Source organism: Oncorhynchus nerka, linkage group LG12 (genome assembly GCF_034236695.1).
Source record: "Oncorhynchus nerka isolate Pitt River linkage group LG12, Oner_Uvic_2.0, whole genome shotgun sequence".
Taxonomy (NCBI): Eukaryota; Metazoa; Chordata; class Actinopteri; order Salmoniformes; family Salmonidae; genus Oncorhynchus; species Oncorhynchus nerka.
In genome coordinates this window covers 19355557-19376169 of record NC_088407.1, presented here as the reverse complement: position 1 = coordinate 19376169, position 20613 = coordinate 19355557, and the positions used below count along the sequence as shown (strand labels likewise).

The 20613-nt window shown below is 43.5% G+C and overlaps 1 pseudogene; it reads left to right on the top strand.

Moving 5' to 3' along the window:
* The first annotated feature begins 331 nt into the window (after positions 1-331).
* Positions 332-14530, top strand: LOC115137913 (nuclear factor 7, ovary-like; annotated as a pseudogene).
* The last annotated feature ends 6083 nt before the right edge of the window (positions 14531-20613 follow it).

Here is a 20613-nt window from a genome sequence, read left to right as displayed (position 1 = left end):
AAAATTACAATCCATTATAGCCTAGGCCTAATTGTGACAATTCTGACAACTTTGCTTAGGCTTCTGGAGTGATTGATGTCGTGGTATTGGGGTTGAGTAGGGCGTGCGTAAAGGTGGCGACTAGAGAAGCACTAATTTCCTACGATGTCCTGTGTTCGTAAAGCATTTGACTAGGATTGCTGATCAAGGATCAGTTTAGCATTTCGACCGTAATATGATTATATGGACTTGGATAAGGGGCCTGATCCTAGATCTGCACTCCTGCTTCACGAATACAGGCTCAGGTGAAGTTTGGACACACCCACAGTGCTCACTGCTCAGATCAGTGAGAGAGGGAGGGAGATACTGCAGGGTGCGATGTTGAGCTCCAGTGGAGAGACATTAGTGAGTTTCACAGGGCCTAAACCTGTTGTGTATTTCCATAGAGACTGCCAAGTCCAATACAGTGGAGTAGGGAGAACGGAGTCCTGTACAGAGACACGGGACTGTGTGGAAACAGGATACCTTAATCAGGATGCAGAGTAAGTCAACCTTTTTATATTTATAAACATTTTTATCCCTTTTATTGTAATATATGTCATCAAGTTGGTTACCAAGAATGATTGTAAACTTGTTTGGACAGCTTTTTTTCACAGCATGTGAGGAGTGTTTTCATAAGCGCATTTAAAGAAATGTTGATCTAGTATATAGAACAATTTACAAAAGTATGACTCAATGGTAAGTCAACATGAAAGAATAGTGTCAGTGTTTTGTTTTAGCATGAATTTGATAAGTTGTGTGGAAATTGACATGGGTTATTCTGGCATATGCTCTCCCTGTAACTTCAAACTTCCTGTATTTGTGAAGCTGTTTGGTTAATAGTATTGTTATTTGAAGTTGAAAAGGTATTTATCGAAACATGGCATGTCATTTCTGTTCAAGTAGGTGGTGTCCCAAAGGGCACCATATCCTCTAAACGTGCACTACATTTGAGTGCACTGTACAGGGAATACGGTGCTATTACAGACACGGACAGTACGCATCCGTGCAGATTCTTTTAAAACCTAGAGCAGGTACAAGGTAGACGTACAGCCTGCATTTCTACATTCCAGGGGTGGTTTACAGCTGAAGCGTTTGGAACAAGCTCTTTCATGACCTGTTTGCTGATGGGAGTGAGCATTGTGTTGATGTTTAAAAAGTTAGGGCTGTGGTGCTCATTTCCAACATACTGGCTTTTTTGTCTCTCCCTCTTACGCACGCTCTCGCTCACTCGCTCTCCTCCCCCCTCCCCCATCAGGTGTGAGATCCCCAGGGAGGGGGGGCACCTTATCAGAGGAGTCATTCCAATGTTCTATCTGTCTGGAGGTCTTCGTAGAGCCTGTCTCGACCCCCTGCGGACACAGCTTCTGCAAGGCCTGTCTTCAGGTATCACTATTTTATAAAGCCTTTTTTACATCAGCAGTTGTCACAAAATGCTTTAGAGTTACGTGGCCTAGACCCTAAAAAGCAAAGAAAACATTCTAGAAGGTATTAAGGAACCTAGGAAGAATACTAGACTGTGCTTCCAACCCCTCGTGTGTGTTTCCATGGACTACACATTTTCTTTAGTCCTTCTCCTCTTTCTCCTCCTCCCTCCCTTTCGTCCTCCTTGTTCTGTAGGGCTACTGGGATCACAGCAAGAAGTTCCAGTGCCCCATGTGTAAGAAGAGCTACACCCGGAGGCCGGAGCTCAGCATAAACCGTGTCCTCGCCGAGATCTCTTCCCAGTTCCAGGGGCTCGATGTGGGGGTGACTTCACCGAACACGAAGGCGGGTGCGGTGGCTGGGTCTCTGGCGGTGGGACATGGGTTTCACGGAGAGTCACCTGCGGCGGAGGGTGGAGAGTTCGCCCGGGCGGGCGAGGTGCCATGTGATGCATGCATTGGGAGGAAGATGAGGGCATTGAAGTCTTGTCTCAACTGTCCCGGGTCATACTGCGACGCACATCTCCGACATCACAAGTGAGAAATAAAGAATATAAATATTTTTCCGCCTTCTCCCTATGATTGAAATGTAATTGACCCCCAGCCTGACACATAAGCTAAACTTGACCTAAACACAGGAAGGTGAAGTCTCTGACATCCCACCGCCTGGTTGAGCCCATGCACCGCCTGGAAGAGAAGATCTGTAAGAAGCACGAGCGCCTGCTGGAGGTCTACTGTCGTAACGACCATGGCTGCGTCTGCATCTCCTGCGCAGAAGCCTCACACAAGACCCATGAGATCGTCTCCGTCGACCGTGAGTGGAAGAAGAAGATGGTGAGTCCACAAACAGATACAGCAAAAAGATAGGCTTGGTAGCCAGGCTTTAGCTCAGCGGGCTAACAGTCTTGTAGTGCACAGGATACCCCGGTTGACTATAATTACAGAAATTGTGTAGCACTACAGTGCATTAGCTCAGCAGGCAGACAGACAGATGGGCAAGCTGAGATGTGTAACACTATATAACTTGTGGATACATTGTTGTTGGGTACAGCCAGCCATTGGGGTAATGGAGGTGATTTGGCATTCATCACACCTAGCATCTGCATCACATCTAGCCAGTAATTGCAACAAAAGCACCCCCCCCTTGTGTATGTTTGGAATTGTACTGCACTATACATCAGACTTGGATATTTTCTGCCCTCACACAGAGTCATCTGGGAAAGTGGAGGTCGGAGCTTAAACACCTAATCAAGGAGCGGGCCAAGAAGTTGGAGGAGATCAACCAGTCCATACGGGTCATAAAAGTGAGTTCTTTGTATAAATAGTGATTTCATCAAAATGCACAACCTTTGACTTTTGTGGTGTTTCGTTGAGTGAGTGTAAACTGGATTGTATTCATTAGGGCAAACCGTAGCAAATCAACAATAGTGCATTGTACAGTTTAGTTGATTGGCATACTGCCTCTTGATCAGACACTTTTTTCCCTTCTATTTCTGTAACATAAACATCTATCTTGACATATGGTGAATAAAGTTATATGATGTATAAATGAAATGGAATACATTTGCATAGTGTCCCCAGCCCTTACGCTAGGTCTTACAGTTGACTACCATAGAAAGTGTTTTTGCTCCCATGTTTGTAATGGCTCTGGTCCATCCCCTAAGCCTAGGCAGACTAACCGGCGTGGCCAGTGTAAACATTTACCTGAGTGCCCACACCCTGTTTTAATCCTATACTCCTTAGCTAGAACCTCCTGGAAACTCCCTTTGTGGACCAAAGAGGTTAATAAGGTATAATTTCTGTAGGTTTTAAAGGGGAAATCCGGTATTCGAATAACAGCAAAACGACCACCCCTGCCACTTGTTTAGGTAAACAGCTGAGGCATGAGACTAGAAAAAATGTAGCCACTCTCAAATGCATAGACAGGCAGTAGCCAAGGTCGTGGCGTCAATTCCTGCAGGGATTACATACTGTAGACACAGCCAATTGAGACTAGGCTAAATGGTAGTAAACAACTCCAGTTCTCTCTGTTGCAGTACTTTCCACTTACTAAAGCTTCCTAAGTTCACTGCTACACTGGGTGACCAGTCTCCTGGTCAGATATTGACTGTAAATAGAGCACATTGCAACTGCAGTTCACATGAGCCATGTTTAAAAATGCAATAAGGATGAGTTTACAGAGGGAGGGAATATATTGGTGGTTTACTTTCTGACTGGAGGGAGGGAGGGGGGAAAGGGATGGGGGGCATGATAACCAATTCTGTTAATAGGTTTTGATTTTCAATATTTTTGTATTATACACTTTTCCTGTGTAATCATGAACATGTGAAATGGAAAGGAAGTATAACAAAACACACACGGTTTCCTCCAACTCAAACCGGTAGATATTTGAATGTGGGCTGAGGGAGATAAGGCAGCCAGACCTGTTTGGTGAGTTGTACTGTTGGCAAACTGGGGTGGGTGTGTCCACAGCTTTAGTCACCTACCTCAGCCGTGTGTGTTTTCACACTACAACCTCTCTCCTGCATCACCCCATCATGTCTTTATAGCAGTGCTCAGATGGAGATCCTTCAATCTCCTCCAGCTCCACAATGTCTGTGTACAGTGCATTCAAAGTATTCAGAACCCTTGACTTTTTCCACATGTTGTTACGTTACAACCTTATTCTTATTCTAATAGTTTTCCTCAGTCTACACACACTACCCCATAATGACAATGTGAAAACAGTTTTTTATTTTTATGTTTTATTTTTTTGCAAATGTTTTTTCCATGTGCAACTCTGTTTGTCACACTGCTTTATCTTGGCCAGGTCGCAGTTGTAAATGACAACTTTTTATCATCTGGCCTGCCTGGTTAAATTAAGGTGAAATAAAACATTTAGAAAATAGAACAATGTCTCAATATCTGTATGTCTATCACCTGTCTTTATAGAGCACTGCCCAAAGGGAGTTGGAGGACAGCTGGCAGGTGTATGCCGAGCTGCAGCGTCTAGTGGAGCAGAGCCAGGCTGAGCTGGTGGAGCTGATCGCTACGAGACAGCGTGAGGCGGAGAGGCATGCCCAGGATCTGGCCAGAGGTCTGGAGGACGAACTGAGCCAGCTCCGGAAGAGGAGCGGAGAGCTGGACGCCCTGGCACAGAACCAGGATAAAGTCATCTTCCTCCAGGTAGGCTAAGACATGACGAGGGGATACACAGACCCACACACACACAAACACACACATATATATATATATATATATATATACACACACACCCGCAGTTAAACCCCTCGTCCTCCCCTGCAGAGCCTGCCCACCCTGGCGCCCTCCCAGAACCCAGTAATTGGTCAGGCGTGAGTGTGAACACAGACCTCTACCTAGGAACCATCCAATCATCCGTAAGCACCCTTGTCGACAGGTTCCAGGAAGAACTGAAGAGTCTGTATGGAAAAGGTGGGAAAATCAACCATTATTATATAGAACAAATGATACCTTGTTTTTCATGGTAAACTAGTGCTGCACTACCCACAGCAGGGGTAGGCTACAGGTACTGCAGGATTTTGTTGCCACTGGGCACCACTCCTGACCAACTCAGCTAATTGATCAGTCCAGTCATTGCCTAAATTCAACACACCTGGTGTTCCACATCGGTTAAATCAAAAACATGAAGTTCTACGGCACTCCAATACCAGGGTTGCCTACCCCTGATCTACAGTATAAGGCTTTAGTCAAATGTGTAAAACTGAAAATCGAGAGACAACCATTTTCACTTGCTTAATGTGACCTCACTTTCTGTTTCCAAATCCCATTTCTCACCAGATAGAATATACCTGTAGGCACCAATCTAGAATCAGTTAGTTTCACTCAATCCTTACCTCAACTGCTGGGAAGAAAAACCCCACCAAACTGACCATACATCAGTGTTTATCACGGCTCATAATAATGGCCAGAAAGGAGCAAATGGAATGTCATCAATGGAATGGCATTGGGTTGATGTATTTGATACTATTCCACTCCAGCCATTACCATGAGCCCGTCCTCCCCAATGAAGGTGCCACTAACCTCCTGTGGTGTCTATGTAGATGTAGGTCATTGGACTACCACCTCTAAATATAAAGAGTGAGTCATCAGCTGGAAGTAGATGCCAAAGGTCAGCCATCTGTTAGTCACCTGTTTCCATCTCATTACTGACAGGGCCACATGAAGGTGGGATTAGCACTGCTTGTTTACCTCCATTGTTGACTTTGACTCTGACTGTCACTCGCCCGGCCGCGCCGACTGTCGCTTTTCTTGGTACCATCTTTGAAATGCAAGAGAAAGGCCATAATGTATTTTTCTAGCCCAGCTGGAATTTAGATTTTGTCCACTAGATGACAGCAGTGATTGTGCAAAGTTTCAGACTGATCTAATTAACCATTGCATTTCTGTTCATAATTTTGTATCAAGACTGCCCAAATGTGCCTAATTTGTTTATTAATAACTTTTCATGTTCAAAACTGTGCACTCTCCTCAAACAATAGCATGGTATTATTTCACTGTTATAACTACTGTAAATTGGACAGTGCAGTTAGATGAACAAGAATTTAAGCTTTTTGCCAATATTACATATGTCTATGACCTAGGAATGTTCGTTACTTACAACCTCATGCTAATTGCATTAGCCTACGTTAGCTCAACCGTCCCGCAGGGGACCCACCAATCCCGAAGAAGTTTAAAAGTACAAAATGGAAAATAAATGAACATAAATATGGATGGTTTTTGTTCTTCACTGGTTGCCCTTTTCTTGTAGCAACAGGTCACAAATCTTGCTGCTGTGATGGCACACTGTGGCATTTCACCTTATAGATGGGAGATATCAACAGATGATTTGTTTTCAAATTCTTTGTGGGTCTGTGTAATCTGAGGGAAATATGTGTCTCTTAGGTCACACGTTTGGCAGGAAGTTAGAATTTGCAGCTCAGTTTCCAACCTCATTTTGTTGGCAGTGGGCACATCCTGTAGACTGTCTTCTCTTTAGAGCCAGGTCTGCCTACGGCTGCAGCTCTCAATAGCAGGGATATTCTCACTGAGTCTGTACATAGTCAAAGCTTTCCTTAATTTTGTGTCAGTCACAGTGGTCAGGTATTATGCCACTATGTTCTCTCTGTTTATGGTCAAATAGCATTATAGTTTGCTGTCTTTTGGTTCATTCTTTCCAATTTCAAGTAACTATTTTTGTTCTCGCTCTGTCTTTTGCAGAGCTCAGGCAGCTGCAGAACTATGCAAGTGAGTACAGTTACCTGTATTTTGTTTTTTAGATTGGTTCGAATTTTGCTAAACATACTCTTTGAAACAACTTTGTTTTATCGTTAATGACAGAATCCTGTGGACTTCTAAAATGTTGCTCGATATTAGAGGAAAATTGTAAGGCTTTGTTTGAACCTCCGTAATTCAGCTTTGTCTATACTTCACTGTCAGTACTTGGTCATGATAACAGTTAGGATTTGATACAAACCTGCAGTGGAGGTTGGTGGCACCATAATTGGGGAGGACGGCACGGTAAGGGCTGAGCAGAGTAAGTGGAAAGGTATCAACAACATCAGACACATGGTTTCAATGTGTTTGATGCCATTCCATTCGCATCATTCCAGACATTTATTATGAGCCGTCCTCCCCTCAGCAGCCTCCACCGGTTGTTTACTCCAGGAATATGTCCACTCCTCCATTTTGTTTGGTCAACTACAGTACATACATTGTTTTAAATGGAACTTGGACTGGTCACAATATAACCCACCCTCTTCCAAATATAACTTACACTCTTTTCATAAGAATCAATGCTGTTCTAAATAGAATCAGCACTGTTCTCAACATGGCTGTCTCTCTGCTCCTCCAGCTGAAGTGTACCTGGACCCGGGCACTGCCCAGAGGAACCTGGTCCTGTCAGAGGACGGTCGCCAGGTGATATACGAGGAACGGAAGCACAACCAGTCGGAAGGCACTCGTCGCTTCAGCCCTGCACTCTTTGTGCTCGCTCGCGAGGGCCTCTCCTTTGGACGCCATTACTGGGAGGTTGAGGTGGGCCGCAAGACTGCCTGGACTGTGGGTGTGATGCGGGCATCGGCCCGCCGGAAAGGAGAGATAAAGCTGAGCCCTGACGGAGGGTAATGCTGACTTTCTATTTAATTGTTTTAATTTTTCAATTAAAATGTCATTCATATTAAGGATAAAAGTTCAAATGTAATACAAAAAGCAACACATCCTTCCACAAATTTGAACACAAAATATCACAAATTGCCCAAGTGGCGCAGTTTTTTAAATATATTTTTATTTATTTCACCTTTATTTAACCAGGTAGGCTAGTTGAGAACAGGTTCTCATTTGCAACTGCGACCTGGCCAAGATAAAGCATAGCAGAGTGAACAGACAACACAGAGTTACACATGGAGTAAACAATTAACAAGTCAATAACACAGTAGAGAAAAAAAAGGGGGGTCTATATACAATGTGTGCAAAAGGCATGAGGTAGGCGAATAATTACAATATTGCAGATTAACACTGGAGTGATAAATGATCAGATGATCATGTACAGGTAGTTATTTGTGTGCAAAAGAGCAGAAAAGTAAATAAATAAAAACTGTGGGGATGAGGTAGGTGAAAATGGGTGGGCTATTTACCAATAGATTATGTACAGCTGCAGCGATCGGTTAGCTGCTCAGATAGCTGATGTTTGAAGTTGGTGAGGGAGATAAAAGTCTCCAACTTCAGCGATTTTTGCAATTCGTTCCAGTCACAGGCAGCAGAGAACTGGAACGAAAGGCGGCCAAATGAGGTGTTGCCTTTAGGGATGATCAGTGAGATACTCCTGCTGGAGCGCGTGCTACGGATGGGTGTTGCCATCGTGACCAGTGAGCTGAGATAAGGCGGAGCTTTGCCTAGCATGGCCTTGTAGATGAGCTGGAGCCAGTGGGTCTGGCGACGAATATGTAGCGAGGGCCAGCCGACTAGAGCATACAAGTCGCAGTGGTGGGTAGTATAAGGTGCTTTAGTGACAAAACGGATGGCACTGTGATAAACTGCATCCAGTTTGCTGAGAAGAGTGTTGGAAGCCATTTTGTAGATGACATCGCCGAAGTCGAGGATCGGTAGGATAGTCAGTTTTACTAGGGTAAGCTTGGCAGCGTGAGTGAAGGAGGCTTTGTTGCGGAATAGAAAGCCGACTCTTGATTTGATTTTCGATTGGAGATGTTTGATATGGGTCTGGAAGGAGAGTTTGCAGTCTAGCCAGACACCTATGTACTTATAAGTGTCCACATATTCAAGGTCGGAACCATCCAGTGTGGTGATGCTAGTCGGGCAAGCGGGTGCAGGCAACGATCGGTTGAAAAGCATGCATTTGGTTTTACTAGCGTTTAAGAGCAGTTGGAGGCCACGGAAGGAGTGTTGTATGGCATTGAAGCTCGATTGGAGGTTAGATGGCACAGTGTCCAGTGACGGGCCAAAAGTGTATAGAATAGTGTCGTCTGCGTAGAGGTGGATCAGGGAATCGCCCGCAGCAAGAGCAACATCATTGATATACACAGAGAAAAGAGTCGGCCCGAGAATTGAACCCTGTGGCACCCCCATAGAGACTGCCAGAGGACCGGACAACATGCCCTCCGATTTGACACACTGAACTCTGTCTGCAAAGTAATTGGTGAACCAGGCAAGGCAGTCAACCGAAAAGCCGAGGCTACTGAGTCTGCCGATAAGAATATGGTGATTGACAGAGTCGAAAGCCTTGGCAAGGTCGATGAAGACTGCTGCACAGTACTGTCTTTTATCGATGGCGGTTATGATGTCGTTTAGTACCTTGAGTGTGGCTGAGGTGCACCCGTGACCGGCTCGGAAACCAGATTGCATAGCGGAGAAGGTACGGTGGGATTCGAGATGGTCAATGACCTGTTTGTTGACTTGGCTTTCGAAGACCTTAGATAGGCAGGGCAGAATGGATATAGGTCTGTAACAGTTTGGGTCCAGGGTGTCTCCCCCTTTGAAGAGGGGGATTACTGCGGCAGCTTTCCAATCCTTGGGGATCTCAGACGATATGAGAGAGAGGTTGAACAGGCTGGTGATAGGGGTTGCGACAATGGCGGCGGATAGTTTCAGAAATAGAGGGTCCAGATTGTCAAGCCCAGCTGATTTATACGGGTCCAGGTTTTGCAGCTCTTTCAGAACATCTGCTATCTGGATTTGGGTAAAGGAGAACCTGGAGAGGCTTGGGCGAGGAGCTGCGGGGGGCCGGAGCTGTTGGCCGAGGTAGGAGTAGCCAGGCGGAAGGCATGGCCAGCCGTTGAGAAATGCTTGTTGAAGTTTTCGATAATCATGGATTTGTCGGTGGTGACTGTGTTCCCTAGCCTCAGTGCAGTGGGCAGCTGGGAGGAGGTGCTCTTGTTCTCCATGGACTTCAGTGTCCCAGAACTTTTGGAGTTGGAGCTACAGGATGCAAACTTCTGCCTGAAGAAGCTGGCCTTAGCTTTCCTGACTGACTGCGTGTATTGGTTCCTGACTTCCCTGAACAGTTGCATATCGCGGGGACTGTTCGATGCTATTGCAGTCCGCCACAGGATGTTTTTGTGCTGGTCGAGGGCAGTCAGGTCTGGAGTGAACCAAGGGCTGTATCTGTTCTTAGTTCTGCATTTTTTGAACGGAGCATGCTTATCTAATATGGTGAGGAAGTTACTCTTAAAGAATGACCAGGCATCCTCAACTGACGGGATGAGGTCAATGTCCTTCCAGGATACCCGGGCCAGGTCGATTAGAAAGGCCTGCTCACAGAAGTGTTTTAGGGAGCGTTTGACAGTGATGAGGGGTGGTCGTTTGACTGCGGCACCGTAGCGGATACAGGCAATGAGGCAGTGGTGGCTGAGATCCTGGTTGAAGACAGCGGAGGTGTATTTGGAGGGCCAGTTGGTCAGGATGACGTCTATGAGGGTGCCCTTGCTTACAGAGTTAGGGTTGTACCTGGTGGGTTCCTTGATGATTTGTGTGAGATTGAGGGCATCTAGCTTAGATTGTAGGACTGCCGGGGTGTTAAGCATATCCCAGTTTAGGTCACCTAACAGAACAAACTCAGAAGCTAGATGGGGGGCAATCAATTCACAAATGGTGTCCAGGGCACAGCTGGGAGCTGAGGCGGGTCGGTAGCAGGCGGCAACAGTGAGAGACTTATTTCTGGAGAGAGTAATTTTCAGAATTAGTAGCTCGAACTGTTTGGGTATGGACCTGGAAAGTATGACATTACTTTGCAGGCTATCTCTGCAGTAGACTGCGACTCATCCCCCTTTGGCAGTTCTATCTTGACGGAAGATGTTTATAGTTGGGTATGGAAATCTCTGAATTTTTGGTGGCCTTCCTGAGCCAGGATTCGGACACGGCAAGGACATCAGGGTTAGCAGAGTGTGCTAAAGCAGTGAGTAAAACAAACTTAGGGAGGAGGCTTCTAATGTTGACATGCATGAAACCAAGGCTTTTTCGATCACAGAAGTCAACAAATGAGGGTGCCTGGGGACATGCAGGGCCCGGGTTTACCTCCACATCACCCGCAGAACAGAGAAGGAGTAGTATGAGGGTGCGGCTAAGGGCTATCAAAACTGGTCGCCTAGAGCGTTGGGGACAGAGAATAAGAGGAGCAGGTTTCTGGGCATGGTAGAATATATTCAGGGCATAATGCACAGACAGGGGTATGGTGGGGTGCGGGTACGGCGGAGGTAAGCCCAGGCACTGGGTGATGATGAGAGAGGTTTTATCTCTGGACATGCTGGTTGTAATGGGTGAGGTCACCGCATATGTGGGAGGTGGGACAAAGGAGGTATCAGGGGTGTGTGGAATAGGACTAGGGGCTCCATTGTGAACTAAAACAATGATAACTAACCTGAGCAATAGTATACAAGGCATATTGACATTTGAGAGAGACATACAGCGATGCATACAGTGAACACAGGTGTTGAATTGGGAAAGCTAGCTAAAACAGTGGGTGAGACAACAGCTAATCAGCTAGCGTAACAACAGCAGGTGAGATGGCAATGACTAGGCAACTCGGCCGACAGATAAAACAAACAAGCAGAATGGAGTACCGTGGTAATGGACAGTCCAGCGTGCATCAGCTATGTACCCAAGTGATCAGAGTCCAGGGGGCAGCGGTGGATGGGGCAGGGGGGCTGGGCTGGCGAGTGTTATCCAGGTTAAGAAAACTAACAATGACTAAATAGCTTGTAGCTAGCTAGCTGGTTAGCTTCTGGAGGTTCTTGAGTGTGTTCTAAAAATAAAGATAATAGCGATTCCGTATCACATTGGGTGAAGCAAGTTTCCGGAAGGTATAAACAAAAACATTTTTAAATCGGGAAGAGAGAGTACATATGGGCCACTGCGTTTTTGGGACGCGGCGGGACGGTTAGCAGGCCCGTGCTAACAAGCTAACAGATTAGCAGGCCAGGGTAAACAAGGTAGCAGTTAGCGTGCCGAACTAGCAAGCAAGGAGATAGCGAGGGCTAGAGAGTTAGCCTTTGGAGGACGTCGCGATGGGGTGAGTCTGTTTATTCCTCTTCAAGCGGTGATATCGATAGACCGGTCGTAGTCAAGGTATTGTAGCCCAGGAGTATGCTAGGAGCTCTGGCCGGGCTAGCTTCAAGCTACGTGGGTGGAAACGCTAGCCAGGAGTAATCAACCAGGGTTGCTGTTACACTCGATGGCTAGTTGCGAGGATCCAGCTGAAGGATGTTCCGTTTGTGGTGGGAATCCGGGGGTAAAAAAAATAAAAAAATTAATTAGGTCCGTTATGCTCTGGTTAGCGTCGCGTTGCTCTAGCGTCGCGTTCGAACAGGCGAGAGCTTTCCGAGCTAACGGTTAGTTGATGGCCGCTAGCATAGCTGGTAGTTAGCTGGCTAGCTTCAGTTGAGAGTGTCCGGTTCCGAAGTAAATATAACTACGTTAGGAAAGTAGCTACATTGGCGGGTTGCAGAAGAGTATTTGGAAGCTTAGGTTTAGCAAAATGTTTTAAGGATATGCGAAGAAAAAAATATCTAAAAAAATATCTAAAACGAAAAAGAGACGATATTTACAGAGAGACGATACGACAGGACAACTACTGCTACGCCATCTTGGAAACTTAGCACTGGTCTAAGGCACTGCATTACAGTGCTAGAGGCGCCATTACAGACCCGGGTTCAGTCCCGGGCTTTATCACAACTGGCCGTGATTGAGAGTCCCATAGGGCAGTTTACATTTGGCCCAGCGTCGCCCGAGTTAGGGGGGACTTTACTTGGCTCATTGTGCACTAGCGACTCCTTGTGGTGGACCCGGGCGCCTGCAAGCTGACCTCTTGTCAATTGAACGGTGTTTACTCCGACACATTCGAAAGGCTGGCTTCCGGGTTAAGCGGGAGGGTGTTAATAAGTGCGGTTTGGCTGGTCATGTTTCTTAGGACGCATGTCTCGACCTTTGTTTGCCTCCCAAGCCCGTTGGGAAGTTGCAGCGATGAGACAAGATTGAAGTTGGGGAGAAAAAGGGGGTAAACAAATGTATACAAAATTTATAATAACAATAACATATTCAAAAAGCTTCAGAGTCTAGATAGATTTCATGACCTTATTGTTACAAAGCGTATTATTCAGTGTAGCAAAGTAATTTTTTATCCTAACTTTTTCAAATTGTTTTATTTTAATTTTATTGCTAACACTTGCCGATAAGGGTACATGAATAGACATGAACAAATAGCTAGTTAACATGAGTTAATAAATTTACAGATAATTTATGGATGTGATATTTAGCAAGAATAATAATCTAATGTCAATTCATCACAAAGGTACTGGTGCCTGTGGCTGAAGAGTGGGGAGGTCAAGGCTCTGGCATCCACTCGACAGCCCCTCCAGCTGACCTCTCACCCCCAGAAGATTGGCATCTTCCTTGACTATGAAGGTGGCCAGTTGTTGTTCTACGATGTCAAGGCGCGCACGCACCTCTTCACGTTTGTGGATACTTTCAGTGAGAGTTTGTATCCGATATTCAGTCCCTGTCTCAACCAGGATGGAAAGAACATGGCCCCGCTCATCATCAGTGCTGTGAAACATAGCTGAGACAAAACATGGCATGGGTTGTGTCCCAAATGGCACCCTATTCCCTATACAGTGCATTAAGTTTGACTGCACTCCTATGGGCCCTGGTCAAACGTAGTGCAGGGAATAGAGTGCCATTTGGGATGCAACTTGACGACAACCCATTCTGCTCAGAGGTTGACCAATCACAGTTTAGCCACTTGATTAGGGGCCTGAGTTCTTCCTCACTGTGTGATCTTACCCGGAAAAACTGTGGTACCCAAGTGATAGCCAATATACTATTTAAATAACTAAGGCCCAGAGTTTTCCTCAGGTTAGGTAACATGGTCAGGAAAGCTAATGTTTGATTGACCTTACTGTCCAGATTCTTACTTGCTTTAATACACAGAAGTCTAATGCTTTACATTTGAACTATTTTGATAGCTGGATTAATCAAAATGGACATTTAGTTGGGTATTGCCATACTTTAATTTGATTATTGCTTTACTAAACAACTAAACATGTTAAGTATTTGTTAAAGGGATCGATCTTTGGATAAAAATATATCTTCTAAAAATCCTTACTGTGGAACAGTTGACCTTTTTATGTCTCATTATATATTTTTAATATGTCTAGAAGTAAATTGAAAGCTATAAACATAACTACAGTACAGCAACTTCGTGTGTGTACGAATGGAGTCCTGACTCCGACATTGCTTATGCTAAAACTTCTATTCCATTGTTTTACTTTTTGATTGGTGTGTATTCTTAGATATTACTGCACAGTTGGCGCTAGGAACACAAGTGTTTCACTACATACACAATAACCTCTTAAATATGTAAATACAGTACAGCAAATTCACAGAGAAGTTTTTACTTTTGTACTTCAATCTGCAGCTTTTAAATAAAGATGTTCTATCAAGTAAATGGCCCCTGATATTATATTCAACCCAAGTCCTAGGAAAGAAAACCACTACAGCAAAGTTGTGAAATTCACAGTGGACTTGGAGGTATATAAATGTGTCTGGAGTATCATTAAATGTGAAGACTGTATATTATCAAATCAATTCTCTAGGTTGAATTATTATGTGACTAAAATAATCATGTAAACATTAACTAGGAAGTCAGGGCACCACGGAAAAATGTTTCTAATTTCCCGAATATAACTTGAGATATTAAAATATCTGATCAATTACTCTTAGATTTAATGAATTATTACTTTTATGTCATCAGTTCTCATTACTGAACGTCACAAACCCTTGAATATCTGCACGAACCCTAGTTTCCGTAATGAATCAGCAATTTACAATTTGGCTTAATTCTTTATTTACTAACTAACTAATCACAGAAATGCATAACAAACAGTAGAATTTGGTTACCAATACTGATTGAAAGTCCCTAGTGGGTTAAGCCAAAATGACTGCTTGGTAGACAAAGGGGTGGGGATAATTATAATCATTGAAATTCTAATCCTTTGCAATGAATGGCCGCTCATTCAATGTATATATTTATGCCTGTATGTCGGTCTTCTCTGTTGGAATACTCAATCGTCCTGCAGTGTTCATCAGTCTCTAGTTAACGTTCCCAGAAGTCACATTGTCTTTTGTGGTTGTAGGTGGTTAGAATGTGTACTTCAGAGTAACGTTTGGAAATGTTCTCATAGAGTAGATGCTTCGACGGTTGTCGGTATTCTCGTCCTACATATTTTCACAAATAGCTTCATATTTAATCACACGTTTCACATATTTTGATTTCCCAGCAGGGAAATGTACACAATAAGAGACAGGGTTATGTGTGTTTCCTGTCCTCCATGAAACACACTCGACATGACTTTCCCTTAAGTGTCCACGGACCATTCCCACATTCTCAAAAATAGAATATTTAGTTCTCCATTTTGGGAATTAGGAGGCTCTTTGTTCTGGTAGACTCTCTCCCTCAATACTGCATGGCAGTATTAGTGGTTCCTTGTGAGCTTACACCGTTGGGGACTTAGCGGTAACCAGCATCACGGCTTTATTGCTCCAGACTACCACAAGGGGGAGTTAGAGCACTCATGCATTTGGGTCCCAAGGTTTATATGACCAATCATATCAAGTGGTTCCATTGAGTTTGAAGTCAGCCACCCGTCCCTGGTGACTTTCTTCAGCAAAGATGGCTGACAAAACATTAAGGTGGAAGCAAATGTAAGTAATTATAACGTCACGAGTCAAGCAAAAATATAGAACTGAGAGGAAAATGTTAATGTAGAGACAAACGATTGTGCATATTTTTTTTGTCAAAGTTCATTTGCAAAAATGGCTATTTATCAAGATGGCTAGCTGGCTAAATGTTAGCTAGTCAGTTATCTGGTGTTATTTAATGTTTTAGGAACTCCTGAGAACTAGCAAACCAGGCTTGTCATCTTGGGAAACAGTGAATGTAAAGAATCTAGCTTGCTAAAGCATTTACAGCAAAATGAATGTCCTTGCCGTGCAATGCAGCTGAAGTAACATAGCTAAATATTTACTTGCAAATTGTGTAGTGGAGGATAAAAATAACTCTATGCCTATGGATGTGTAGCTAGCTACAGTATGCAGCCGATCTGTTTATGGACCCTAAAACCTTAGGTTCTGAACTAATATTCATACCATTCTATGAACCTCGGCTATCATAGTTGCTGTTTCAGGCTTCAAGTCTGAATGGCATTAATGAAGCCTATTGATAGACTAACTTTATTGTGCCAAGGATGCAAGTCCTATAGACATGTACTGAAATCATTACCACGCATGAGATCCCCACATTGTAGCCTGTACATTGATTATATCCACTGATCATGTACTCCTCATTGGTAAACAAAGGTGGTTCAGGTATTAATCTGAGACATAATTTCAGTCATATCCAATACCAGGTGTATCAAACTCCGTTCTTTGAATGATGCCGTGTCGGCATGTATGTATTACAATTATACACTTCAACAATGTTTACCGCTCCTGGGACATCAATGGTTACATATTGTAACTATGTGGTAGACTTGAAACATGATTTAAGGCTGATTTGTAATTCATATGCATATCTAACTCCATCTGCATTAATCTGAGGACGCAGGATAGTATTCTAATGAGATGCTTAACTTCAACCAGTGGAGAATGTGAAATGCTTTATTGAAAGAAGTTCATTATCCAGGTGTTATAAATAATACATGCATGATAATTGTAATATATTACAAGTTCAATCTGTACTTCAATGCACATATGGTGTGCATTATAAAATGAGGAAGATGTATGAGCGGTGTAGAAGGGAAAGAGGTAAGAACAGAAGATGACAACTTATGATTACAGTGCTACCCTAATATTCTCTGTTCATCACAATTACAATGTCTCTAGCAGTGTCTCCTAACCTTTGGGCCAACTGGGGGTCCAAGGCTTGTTATCTTAAGATCGGGTGAGGTGGCGATGACGGGACTGGATTCCTTTCTCACATCAAAACATACCAGCAGACGAGAGACAGATGGATGGAGAGAGAGAACATGATTAAGCCTTTTTTTTTTTTTTTATTCTGACACGGTCAGTCATAATTATCAGGAGGTGAAATGCAAAACTGACCTTGAATCATTAACTCTGGGACTACTACATCTCTATCGGTATTTCAATGAAAAGCATCTCTTTAATAATACTTCCTGTTGACCTGAACAAGTGACCTCTCACCTATGATCATGCTGTGCCCTCTGTGTCAGCCAGTTCAGACGCGGGAGGGGTTCACCGACACTGCTGATATAACCTAGAGGATTTAGGGAGAAGGGGGATAGGGGTGAAGGAGAGAGAGATTGTGTGTGGTGTCTCACCTGGTGTCCACAGAGTACTTTATGCTGAAAAACAGACGCGTGTCATTATTACACATAAATACCACTTGAAGCTTGATGACTTGATCATTTGAATCAGCTGTGTAGTGCTAAGGCAAAAACAAATGTGCACAGGTGTTTGGAGCATTCCGATATGCCACAGCTGGTGAGGTGTCAGGTTCACCTCTATACTTAAAGGGTGATTATTCCAACTCTCTGTGAAATGCTGCAGATCTGCCCGCAGATGAGGTAGGAACACATATCCCACACAGAAAACGTGGAAAGAATTTGACAGGTCAAGGCATCCTTATTCCTCCAAACTGCATGTGAGACAGGTTCCATGTACAAGACAGGCAGAGAGAAAAAGAACAGTTTAATTACCTCTGGTTATGGACACTTTTGCCAGCAACAAAGCTTCCACGGCCTGTTTCTGCGACAGTGAACATCTGGCATTATCTACATTTTTGACCCCTCGATCAGCTCACACTCTGAAAGTAAGCTATTTTTTTTTTTTTTTTGTAGATATAAAAACAATAACTGAGATTACCGTTTAATCTGAAGCAGCAGATGTCATATTCAGGATGCGTCAACACAGCACAGAAAGCTTAACACCAGACTGGTATTGTGGTTGTTCATTAGGTGATGGGAAATATGCTGGATGTATACAAACTAATGTACTTACAACTGGTATCTTGGAAAAAAAGCATTGCATTGTTTAACCTATTAACCTGCGTCATTATTTTATGTATTACCAGTTGAGGAACTTCTCCAATTTCATACATCATTGAACATTTGTCTATAAGAATAAAAAAGGTAACTTAGATTTTTTGAAAACATACATCTTAGTACCTTATGAATTTATGATTTGTATCAATGTGGATGAGAGACGGGAGCAGGAACAGAGTATTTTTGCCGAGCAATGCAACGAAGCTGGCAATGATAGCTGCACCATCTACACTCTGCAAAGACTCTTAGCCATTGTACACGATGGCCCATTGCTCAGACTTATTTGACCATTATAAAGGCCACATGGGGCATCCTTGCCTTACTAGTTCTGACGTTCTGGTCTAAATCTTCATCTGACATATCAGAATAGCGTTCCCTGACAGACACAGTGACCTTTCATCCTTCTGTAAACAAAGCTAACCGTTACACTGTCATGAAATATGACTACATATTGACTATGAAACAAATAGGACATGGCCTGCTTATGAGTTGCTATAAAAGAAAGTTTGGATAATTCAATTGAAAATGGCGAGAACAGGCTAAATAGCTAAATGCTTCTGGTTAGCTTGAGAAATCATAGGAGCAATTATCATTCTACAGTGCGTGTGTATGTAATATAGGAGAATGTTATGAACCTACACTGAATCGTAGGAGCTATGTAAAAGTTGGACGGAAGAACGCCCAGTGCTGCTTACCTGAGATGTCATCATCACACAGTCCTTCTTCGTAGGTTTCCGCTTCATAAATGTCGGAAAAAAGTTGCTTTCAGAACAATTTTTTTTTTAAATTGAAAATAAATATGTTTTGTTCTCGACAAAAAACACATATGTACCTCCATAGCGTATTACAATTTGACGTTCACATTTTAGTAACTTAGCAGATGCTCTTACCCAACAATTAGAGTTAAGTAACTTGCTCACGGGCACATTGACAGATGGTTCACCAAGTTGGCTCGGGGATTCAAACCAGCTTTCGGATACTAGCCCAACCCTCTTACCTGCTACGCTACCCGCCACTCTGGTATGTCTATTCTATGTGTTACTAATTTTTGTGTTGAGTGTATGAATCTTCTAAATGTTAATCAATGAAAAAGTGACCTAGGACTGTGGGCAAAGAATGGTAAAAGACATTGCCTAATAAAGGGTTACTCTTGTTCCCCTTTCTGCACAGTGGTCGTGGAAGTATAAATTGGTGAAGAGGCGGAGGGAGAGGGGTATATTTTGGGGAGTGGGGCTGTTGGGGTCATTAGTGTAGTGTGTCAGTGTTGGTCAGAGCAGTCACTGTCTACAGTGGTTCTCTACAGCAGCTGCCTTCTGGTGAGTGTCCCCATCTCTATTTGTCTCTGTCTCTGTCTCTCTCTTTCTCTGCACGTTTTCTCTATACCTTAACTGCTTCAGCAAGAATACACTAAAGGTATAGGGAATTCTATAATGTATTTTTGATTGTGTTTGTATTCCATCAGGACCGATGGGAAAGAGTTTAATATCGTTGATAATGTGAGGCTTCAACTTAAGCTTGATCTCAGCTTTTTGCTTTTGTACTAAGCTGTTGAAATATCTTGATTTGTGTACTACAGGCGGATTGGAGGATGCATATGAAAACAAACCATTTGTAATTATCTGAGAATTAAATGGCTTGACAAGATCCAGAAAGTCTCTTTGTGGTTATAATAATAACACTCAACCAACCACTTATACTTCACTTTGATATACCGGTACCAGTCATCTTTCAAATCCATGAAGAGAAGTGCACACGTCTGGAAAAAGAAGAGCTTATACGGATGCACCCAAGTTGTTTATGACAGAGCAGATGTATGAATAGCCAACATTCTATCCATGGTGTGCATTCCAAATGGCACCATATTCCCTTTATAGTGCACTACTTATGACCAGAGCCATGTGGGCACTAGTCAAAAGTAGTGCACTGCATAGGGTATTATGGTTCCATTTGGAACGTAGGCCATGTGTTCATAAATGCTTGTTGCCCAAATTCCAAAGCGGGTGGGCCAGAGCGGGTGGGTTTTAACATGCTGACAACCTGCTTTCCAAATCAAACAACTCTCGCCTAGTCTATTTAACATGGGGGATAATTCAAGTAATGAATGCCCACACGCTTATCAACAGATCTCGCTTGGCTCGTCATCAGAAGTGGCGAGGACCACATTTGTTGTTAGTGTTATAATAGTAATTCTTCAAGAAACACTAGAAATTAATATCCAATATCCTGGTTTGAGAAATAGATTTTGGAGATGATATTAACATCCATCCATTCTTCATGGAGACCTTTTTGTTTTAAAATACACCTGATGTTACTGCCTGCTTTATGGCCTGCATCTCAAAGGTCAGATATCACAGGTTGGACAACGTTCCCAATGTCAATAGTGTCACAGAACACTGCAATGTAAAGTGTGACAGTGCATGGTGTTCTTTGCCAGAAATGGCTTACCTTGCAGGAAATAATGGAAATCTGGCGGAGGAGCAGGTCCATTGTTCCATCTGTCTGGACGTGTTCACCAACCCTGTCTCCATCCCCTGTGGACATAACTTCTGCCGCTACTGCATCCTAGACTACTAAAAATTGAAAGATAACACAGGGAATTAATA